The sequence below is a fragment of the Anabrus simplex genome, chromosome 3 (genome assembly GCF_040414725.1).
Source record: "Anabrus simplex isolate iqAnaSimp1 chromosome 3, ASM4041472v1, whole genome shotgun sequence".
NCBI lineage: Eukaryota > Metazoa > Arthropoda > Insecta > Orthoptera > Tettigoniidae > Anabrus > Anabrus simplex.
Genome location: NC_090267.1, coordinates 394,622,787 through 394,633,262, shown reverse-complemented (window position 1 = coordinate 394,633,262; position 10,476 = coordinate 394,622,787). Strand labels below are relative to the sequence as shown.

Here is a 10,476-nt window from a genome sequence, read left to right as displayed (position 1 = left end):
ATGTTGGCTGCAAAACCAGAACTGAAGCTTTCAGGCTTGTCTACTCGCGCTATTTTTCGCTCTGAATTGCGCTCTGTTTTGGGTAGTGCGAAATTTCACTCGAAGCGAGAAAGTTTCACCCGAGTGACTTTCGCGAGGGAGTTTCGCTAGTGTAAACGCAGCTTTATAGTCAGCCTCCTGTGGCTGGTCTGAACTCAGTCAAACCTCACGGTTGGAACCGGTACATATTCAGTTTTTGAGTCCCCTCGTGATCCCTTGTATAGCGAATTCAGAGACTTATTCATGAGTGGTATATCCTCTGCTTTGTAAATAGTCGGTTAGCATGTGACGAAGAGTTTCACTGTGCGGACAAAAGCCAAAGACGTGTCAAAGGGTTTCGATCTCACTGTGGTAACACCGACAATGGGTACCATCGAAACTTCTCCCCTGCACAGCTCGGACTGCAGCAACATTACACGCCAGTTTGAGGGCATCCTTCCATTCGAAGCAAGAGAGTTCGTTGCAATACCGGGCAAATTATTAGCAGGAGTGTACTTTGTAAAGAATAACCCTTTTACCCTTATGGGGTTAGTTCACACCACGCTTAATATTTCATGTCGTGGAGCTTAGTACTAACTATATGAGCATCTGTCATTCATACAATTGGTATTAAAATATTTTCCGGTTCTTACTAATTTCAATTGACGTAGACAGACGTCACTTTCCTCATCCAAATTGCGGAGTTAGCGATGTATGTATTTGAAGATGACCAAATAACTAACGCTCATATAGAATATCCGGTTCACGTTTTCCCGACTGCCCTGTATCTATAAACGTCTTCCGAAATTTGCAAATCCCATCTTCTGAAATATTGTCTTTTTTGGTCTGGCATTACTAGACTGTGGGGTTATACATTCGTTCACGCTGTCTTCGTGCCTTAAAGAACTCGATATTAGTAGTTCAGTGTTTTCCTGCTGCGGCTGTAATGCTAACCAATTCTTGTGGCGAGAGATTTAGGACGAGCCAGCTGAGAAGTCTTCTTGCGGCTCCAACAGATCTTCTCACATAGTCTTTGGGAGTATAAAAAAATCTCACATCCCAAATATAAGCTCTCCAACAGTGTGCGGTATCACATAACGATGTACAAGGACGCTTATCGCTGTCCCCATCTTTTCAGAATAGTACGGCCATTCATCCCACATCCAGACATGATCACCACAGCATTCACATGACTCCTCAGCACCAAGACTTCTCTCTTTTTTTTGGGGGGGGGGGGGGTTTCTTTATTGAGTGATGCACTCGGTTAAAGAGATTCAGCCGCACATCCTTAGCAAAGTAATGCATACTTTATCCAAGAGCTCAGCGTTCCAGAATCGGCTTTACTAACGAGTTTTTTGTTTGTTTGGTGCCCCGAGCCCAAGCTTTATGTCGTTGCTAAAAGATCTTGACATACAATCTGAACAAACAGTTATGCCACAGTTATACTGTACGTTTGGTACAAGAAAGTTGGCCACCTCCGTGGTGTAGTGGTTAGTATGATGAGCTGCCACCCCAGGAGGTCCGGGTTCGATTCCCGGCTTTGCAACGAAATTTGAAATGTGGTACGAGGACTGGAACGGGGTCCACTCAGCTTTTTGGAGGTCAACTGAGTAGAGATGGGTTCGATTACCACCTTAGCCATCCTAGAAGTGGTTTTCCGTGGTTTCCCACTTCTCCTCTAGGCAAATGCCGGGATGGTACTTAGCTTAAGGCCACGGCCGCTTCCTTCCCTCTTCCTTGTCTATCCCTTCCAACCTTCCCATCCCCCCGATAGGCCCCTGTTCATCATAGCAGGTGAGGCCACCTGGGCTAGGTACTGGTCATCCTCCCCAGTTGTATCCCCCGACCCAATGTCTCACACTCCACAGTACTGCCCTTAAGGCGGTAGAGGTGAGATCCCTCGCTGAGTCCGAGGGAAAAACCGACCCTGGAGAGTAAACAGATTAAGAAAGAAAGAAAGAAAAAAGAAAGAAAGAACAATAAAGTAGGAATAATAATAATAATAATAATAATAATAATAATAATAATAATAATAATACGCCTCTGTTGTGTAGTGGTTAGTGTGATTAGCTGAAACTCCCGGAGGCCCGGGTTCGATTTGAGGTTCTGCAACGAAATTTGAAAAGTGGTACAAGGCCTGGAACGGGGTCCTCGCAGCCTCGGGAAGTCAACTGGGTAGAGAGTGGTTGGATTCCAACCTCAGCCGTCCTCAAAGTTGTTTTCCGTGGTTTCTCACTTCTTCTCCTCTAGGCAAAAGCCGGGATAGCCACGACCGCTTCCTTCCCTCTCCCTAGTCTATCTGGTCTATAAATTTCGATCATCCCATCCTGCCACAAGGTCCCTGTCTAGCATATCAGCATAGCAGGTGAGGCGGTCTGGACGATGTACTGCTCCTCCTCCCCAGTTGTATCCCCGACCCAAAGTCTCACGCTCCAGGAGACTGCCCTTGATGCATTAGAGGTGAGATCCCTCGCCAAATTCAAGGGAAAAAACAACCCTGGAGGGTAAAAGTATTAACAAAGAAAGAAAGCAAACACAAATTATGCTTAGTCCTGGACCAATAGTAAAAGTAATTAGCAAATTATGGCCATGCCGTCATTTCTAGAATCGATTAAGAAAAATAAAGGAAATAACTCCATAAGAGACAGACACTCTACATCTTACGGACATTGTAACAAAAGACATGATTAAGAGCAGTGCCATGTTAGAAAGTCGTGTTCGTTCGTTCGTAATCTGTTTACCCTCCAGGGTCGGTTTTTCCCTCGGACTCAGCGAGGGATCCCACCTCTACCGCCTCAAGGGCAATGTCCTGGAGCTTCAGACTCTGGGTCGGGAGATACAACTGGGGAGGAGGAGCAGTACCTCGTCCAGACCGCCTCACCTGCTATGCTGATATGCTGAACAGGGACCTTGTGGCAGGATGGGAAGTTTGGAAGGGATACGCAAGGGAGAGGGAAGGAAGCGGCCGTGGCCTTAAGTTAGGTACCATCCCGGCATTTGCCTGGAGGAGAAGTGGGAAACCACGGGAAACCACGGGAAACCACGGAAAACCACTTCCAGGGTGGCTGAGGAGGGAATCGAACCCCTCTCCACTCATTTGACCTCCCGAGGCTGAGTGGACCCCGTTCCAGCCCTCGTACCACTTTTCAAATTTTGTGCCAGAGCCGGGAATCGAACCCGTGCCTCTGGGAGTGGCACACTAACCACTACACCACAGAGGCGGACAGAAAGTCGTGTGCGATGTATATATGTTTTCATATTCACATAAAAATATTTACCAATAGTCACCAGCATTAACTCTTGTTATAAGTTAAAAGCATTATGATTTTCTATTTAAGACACAAATAAGTATGAAAATTCATTGATACAATTGGCCACGTAGGATTAATGTTGTTATACTATCCATAACCAGAAGCCTCCGTGGCGCAATCGGCTAGCGCGTTCGGCTGTTAACCGAAAGGTTGGTGGTTCGAGCCCACCCGGGGGCGACAGCTTTTACCGGAAAAGAGTTGCTAGAAAGCTGCGAAGTATCGTAGATTTTGAATTTAATAATGTTCAATATCAAGAACTTTGAAGTCACGGGACTTACTGTCGGAGCCAGAGGCTTTTTCGACTTCTCAAAGAGACACAGAATCGGCGGAGATATCATGTGTGCCGTTGCCTTCACACTACTGAAGGGAGCATCAGATTATTGAGATACCATTTACATTCAATCTAATGTTAATGTCTCAATGCGTCACAAACCACAAATTTCTTTCTTTTTTAGACCATTTATTGTCCAGGGTTGGTTTTTCCCTCGACCGCAGCGAAAGATTCCACCTCTCCCGCCTCAAGGGCAGTATCCTGGACCCTGAGACTTTGGGTCGGGGATACAATTGGGAAAGAAGACCAGTACCTCGCCCAGGCGGTCTCACCTGCTATGCTGAAAAGTGGCCTTGTCGGGGGATAGGACGAATGGAATGGATAGGCAAGGAAGTGGCCGTGACCTTAAGTTAGGTACCATCCCGGCATTTGCCTGGAGGAGAAGTGGGGAACCAAAGAAAACGACTTCGAGGATGGCTGAGGTGGGAATCGAATCCCCTATACTCAGATGACCTTTTGAAGAAACGGTCAACGTCTTCAATGTTTCTGTAACAAATCACAGTAGAATACTTCACCGGTCAATTTAGAAGCCATGCTTAGCGAGTGTAGGGGAAGGAAAGAAAACATAGTTTGCCTTTGTGCCTAACCGGAAAATCATACACTAGCGCCACGCACTCTCACCATGGTACTGAAGGACACTGACACCCAGTCAGGGCGAGTTTGCCGCTGAAGCGCTGCAGGCAACACGTAGCGGAAATCGAAAACATTGAAGACATTTTTTACTTAGATATGCACTATGTATCGGTTCATACATAGTACATATCTAAGGAAAGAAATTGAACGGATACTTGGATTTTCATGTACTATGTATCGGTTCAATTTTTCGCCGCTTGATGACAAGCATATCCTTTCTGATAATATGTGTTACGGGAATCTGGTGGATCTAGATTTTGGACAGAAAAAAACAAATTATGTCCGCCTCTGTGGTGTAGTGGTTAGCGTGATTAGCTGCCACCCCCGGAGGCCCGGGTTCGATTCCCGGCTCTGCCACGAAATTTGAAAAGTGGTACGAGGGCTGGAACGGGGTCCACTCAGCCTCGGGAGGTCAACTGAGTAGAGGTGGGTTCGATTCCCACCTCAGCCATCCTGGAAGTGGTTTTCCGTGGTTTCCCACTTCTCCTCCAGGCGAATGCCGGGATGGTACCTAACTTAAGGCCACGGCCGCTTCCTTCCCTCTTCCTTGCCTATCCCTTCCAATCTCCCCATCCCTCCACAAGGCCCCTGTTCAGCATAGCAGGTGAGGCCTCCTGGGCGAGGTACTGGTCATACTCCCCAGTTGTGTCCCCCGACCAAGAGTCTGAAGCTCCAGAACACTGCCCTTGAGGCGGTAGAGGTGGGATCCCTCGCTAAGTCCGAGGGAAAAACCGAACCTGGAGGGTAAACAGATGATGATGATGATGATGATGAAAAACAAATTATAAAATAAAGAATATAAGTTACATAATTTTGATTTTTCTGCATGATGCAGGAGGCGGCACCGGCAACGTAGACAGTGCGCCCCTCAGTCACAACTCAAAACATACTAATTATTTTGAGTATTCCCAACACGTTACACTTTCCAGTAAAGGAATAATTAATTGGATTGTTTCCTTTACCAGGTTTGCAATTAAGGAGTAGGCTTCGAGATACAAGTGGCCACGGCTTTACCGTGGCTCTACACCTCTACATTTGGGAGACGGAGAAGGGCTAGTTCCCACCGTCGACTGTCCTGAAAATGATTTTCGTGGTTTTCCATTCTCCTGCACTAGGCGAATGCCGGAACTGTTTCTAGTATAGGCCACGCCCGCCAAAACCCTTACCCTCTCCACACATCACCACCACAAATCTCCTGGCCAGAGAGAAGGCGTCACCATCTTATACGCCCGCCTTCCCCTTTAGGGGAGGAATGAACCGATACATAGTACATATCTAAGTAAAAAAGGTCTTCAGTGTTTTCAATTTCCGCTACGTGTTGTCTGCAGCGCTTCAGCGGCAAACTCGCCCTGACTGGGTTTCAGTCCTTTACCATCTGAACCTTACTGACAGTTAATGATGTACTGAGATGTCATGAGTCCACCTCTGTGGTGTAGTGGTTAGTGTAATTGCCTGCCACCCACAGACCCGGGATCGATTCCCGGCTCTGCCACGAAATTTGAAAAGTGGTTCGAGGGCTGGAATGGGGTCCACTCAGCCTCGGGTGGTCAGCTGAGTAGAGGTGGGTTCGATTCGCACCTCAGCCATCCTGGAAGTGGTTTTCCGTGGTTTTCCGTGGTTTCCCACTTCTCCTCCAGGCAAATGCCGTGATGGTACCTAACTTAAGGCCACTGCCGCTTCCTCATCTTCCTTGTCTATACCTTCCATTCTCCCCATCCCTCCGCAAGGCCTCTGTTCAGCATAGCAGGTGAGGCCGCCTGGGCGAGGTACTGGTTGTCCTCCACAGTTGTATCCTCTGACCCAGAGTCTGAAGCCCCAGGACACTGACCTTGAGGTGGCAGAGGTGCGATCCCTCGCTGAGTCAGAGGGAAAACCTACCATGGAGGGTAAACAGGTTAAGAAGAAGAAGAAGATATGTCATCATCTTCATTACATATATCTACACTGCTGTACAAAACTCATGCCCGGTTTCTGGAATGGTGAGATATCTTTCAGATAGCTATTGCTTTGTTACAGCTGTCGACTCGATAGATCTTCGCTGCGTTGCACATCGGAATAAGAGCTAACTTATCGAACTGTCAACTATTGGCTCATTGATCAAGTTCCATAAATACACACTAGATGCCACCCCTCGTACTGCTTTGTTTTTGTGCATTAGATTTGTTCCCTAAATTGCAAGGCGCATGCGCACAAGTAATGCATCGTATTTGAGCTTTCTGTGCAGCTCCAACTATCCCCTCTTTGCCATGCAGCGAGAAATTGGTATTCGACTAGTTCTTCTTGGTGACAGTTTCGTAGTGCTTAAGGACTGTCAGAAGAATTTGACATTGTTTGAGGATATCTAATGAAATATGCACACCAGTAGCATGTGCCACGCGCGATCCTGTTTGCACTGAGCCTTATAAGTATACCGTACCGGTATCTCTTCCCTGTTATTCCAAAATATGAACATTGTTTGACCACAGTTTAACGATATATATCGGGTAATTAACATAATTATATAACCTGTTAGTTCCTTGTAATGTAATATCGTTAATTAAAAACAATCCCACGATAAGAGTACCGGTATATGCTCACTGTCAATGCAAGTAGGCCTGCAGTAGGCCTACTAGGATGAATGTGTAATTATCTGTTATACTCAGTTACTGGAACCAGGGCTTTTATGGACACGAATGCAGTCACAGATACAAATATGAGTCTTAAAGGGTATCGTAATTAATACTCGATCAACAGGGTACAATGGAAAATTATTTGTCACAGGACGCAAATTGTCGCCTGTAACCTCTACCAAACCTATGGCAGTATATTTGTTCAGTCTCAGTCTGCCTTTGAATTCATTTTCACTATACTTCATTAGAACATCAGACCGACGATAATATAATCGTGGTCGTTCTACAATGTTGACCATTTCTACAATATCTTCGTCGAAAGAAGATGAGATAGCCATAGAAAATTTTAACAAACACAATGTTAGTTGCTGTTACCGAAGTACTGCGCACGCGTCACCAGGTTAACAAATAGATATCTCCTGGTCAGGGCCCTCTAAGTTAGCAAGCGATTTATCGAACCGATAGATGTATCTTACGTTCGTCCAACGCCAAAACACAAGTTAACCATTCGATACCCCTATTGGTTCGATATCTCACGTTCCAGAAACCGGGCATTAAGGACGATATAGATAAAGCTACATAACATATCAACTACTCGGTGGAAAATAATGAAAGTTCAGTAACATGGTGCCAGAGGTCTCCCACACATGCATTGAAACCTGGTGTGAAGTCAGCGCGACTATAGCGCCAAATGGGTCTGCCCCACAAAAAGAGGCAGTTGAAGGAAAGTGACAAGACAGTGTGAGTCAATCAACGACCCGTCACGGTGCACTGTGGTGGTGTTATTCATTACAACATGGCCCGGAGACAACATTTGGATGACTACACACGGGGAAGAATCATCGATTTTTTTCATCTATGAAATTCATAAAAAATCAACACAGAAGTCGACTTCAGATTCTTCCTTGCTGCATCTTTTGAGATTAGCAACAACAGAGCTGGAGGTAGACGTTCATTCATTGGTAGATGCAGCTGATCGACCACTAAATGGTCCTTTAAGTTTTGTTTTGACTACATGATTAATTTCAGTTATTCTTAAGGCATTTTTTGTCATTCGTCAAATATGAAAAATTCAAAAGAACTGTCATTGTTGGGTTATCTTCCTCTGAATTCAATTATCCTGGGTATAATAGTGTTAATTTTTTTCACTCCTTTATGCTGGTGTACAATAATGTATTAAGCAATTAAAATTATCATACCTTCATTTCAATTGAACTATGAACGTTATTTCATACTGGTACCTCTGTTCTATTCGTAGAATTTTACGAATATTGGCCTATTGTTAAAGTGCGGCCCGCGATCATACCTAAGGTTTCCAATGTGGCCCTCGAGCTCTTACTAATTGGAAACCCCTGGGTTAGAATGCAAACTTACTGAAGCGAGTAACAATTAGAGTCTACCCGCTCGACGGTAATGCTATGAGCTTTGCATAATCATTAGGGGTTCGGCCCATTAGAACCCCTAGAATTTATGTTACTCCCACTACATTACGTTAGAGCGGGCTAGTCGACATTTCCTACTAAGTAATTTTATTACTAAATAATTTTGTTAGTAAGAAATGTCGACTTGCCCGCTCTAACGTAATGTAGTAAGAGTAACATAAATTCTAGGGGTTCTAATGGGCCGAACCCTTATTGTTTATGCAAATCTCATAGCATTACCGTCGTGCGGGTAGACTTTACTTATTACTCGCTTCAGTAAGTTTGCATTCTAACCTATTACTGCATAAACATCCGGGCCCTAATCATAAGTCACAGTGACTTACGTGTGCTATAATGTATCTGTATAAAAGTGCCATTTCTGTTTGTCTCATCGCATATTCCTTTCAGTTGCCTACCGTGCCATACTGTAGCATTTCTATGTATGGTTCAAATTTCATCGAGCTATGTTACTTGGCAGTGACACAACATGCGAAAGTTACTTTCGTCCTTAAGTTTTGCACAGCAGTGTTTTATCACACTCAGATATTTATAATTCACATTATGTAACACTTTCACCGGACTGGGTAACTCAGACGGTAGAGGGTTGCCCTCCTGACCCTAATTTGGCGGGTTTCATCTCGGCTCAGTCTCATGTTTGAAGGGGCTAAAATGTGACAGCTTTCTATCGGAACTTGAAATAACTCCTGTAGGACAAATTTTGCGAACGTTGACATCTCCAAAAGACCATAAAAATAGTTAATGGTACACGCACGCACATTAATGGTGTCCCGATATAAACAATCAACACTGCCCCACTCCAGTACTGAAAAGGAGGGGAAGGGAGTGAACAGGTAGTGCTGAATACACAGTGTGTGTATTCCGGCGTTATACTGTAACATTGTAATAAGATGGCTCATATCTTATCACAGGTGAATCGCGGCCGTATCAGTGGCATGTGGGAGGCTCACATGGTCCCCCAAGCAATAGCACAAGCAATACCATGCAGTCTTAAGACAGTTTGGAGATGGATCGAAATATGACAAGAACGAGGTGAAGAAGGATTGGTAGACCCGATATAACGCAGCTACAAAATATTCCTAACTAGTATAGAATACGTTTCGGTTAAAAACCTCCTTTAGCTCTTAATACTGTAATTAACAGAGTAGACAACTTTTTAATTTTTGTATGTTAAAATGCTATTTGTTCGGGGCGTCGAGTTATAGAGTTCTTTTGCCCTTACTTGCACAATATATGAACCTGCATGTAATTGGAATTTCGGAAGTGTTGAGTGTTGAATGTGAGAAACGTTAAGGACGACACGAACACGCAGTCCCCAGTCCAGGGATATAATCATTTACAATCAAAACCCCCTGACTCGGCTGGGAATCGAATCCGGGGCGGCCGGACGCATTGCCCCGTACACCGCGGGGCCGGACGAGTAGGTAACCTAATGCTGTACTTCAATACATCCGCCATTCGATCACAACGAAGTCTTGTAGCGGGCTGTCTGCATGCAGTCCATGCAGCAGTGCGTTATGCGAGAAGGTGAGTCATTGTGCCTTCGACACTACCCCTTCACTCCCTTCCCCCATGTTTTGTACTGGATTGGCCTTCAACACTACCCCTTCACTCTCTCCCCTTCTTTTCAGTACTGGAGTGGGGCAGTGTTGATTGTTTATGTCGGGACACCATTAATGTGCGTGCGTGTACGTAAAACCAGTAACGTTATTATTAAGACACATTCAATCAGAAAAAATTGCAATGTATTGGTTCACTATGTGAGACTTAAAAATAAGAAAAACAAATAATGCAACGAACAAAAAGAGGGAAGGAAAGCTTTACTCTTTAACTGTTCGTAGAAATTAAATAATCAGATTTACATACTCCTCGTCTGATTCAAAGCCCATTTAGGAAACAGTGGGGTCTCGTCCAACCTCTGAGGCGAATGGTTTAATGGGATATTTGAAGAAAGTAAATTGCAACAACTGGACGATATTGTGCAACAAGATACCAACCCACATTACCAAACTTCCTCGTTGCAAAATTTTAAATACCATTTTATGTGGGAGTTGGTTGATTTGGAGATTATAGATGACAGCACAGAATGAATGTCATCCTAAGAATTTAGACAAAAGAAATATCAATCATTCCTG

At 44.7% G+C, this 10,476-nt stretch overlaps 1 non-coding gene across 1 annotated transcript; it reads left to right on the top strand.

Annotated features, from left to right (window-relative positions):
* The first annotated feature begins 3,432 nt into the window (after positions 1–3,432).
* Positions 3,433–3,506, top strand: TRNAN-GUU (transfer RNA asparagine (anticodon GUU)). Its single transcript has one exon. It is a non-coding gene; the product is annotated as a tRNA-Asn (tRNA).
* The last annotated feature ends 6,970 nt before the right edge of the window (positions 3,507–10,476 follow it).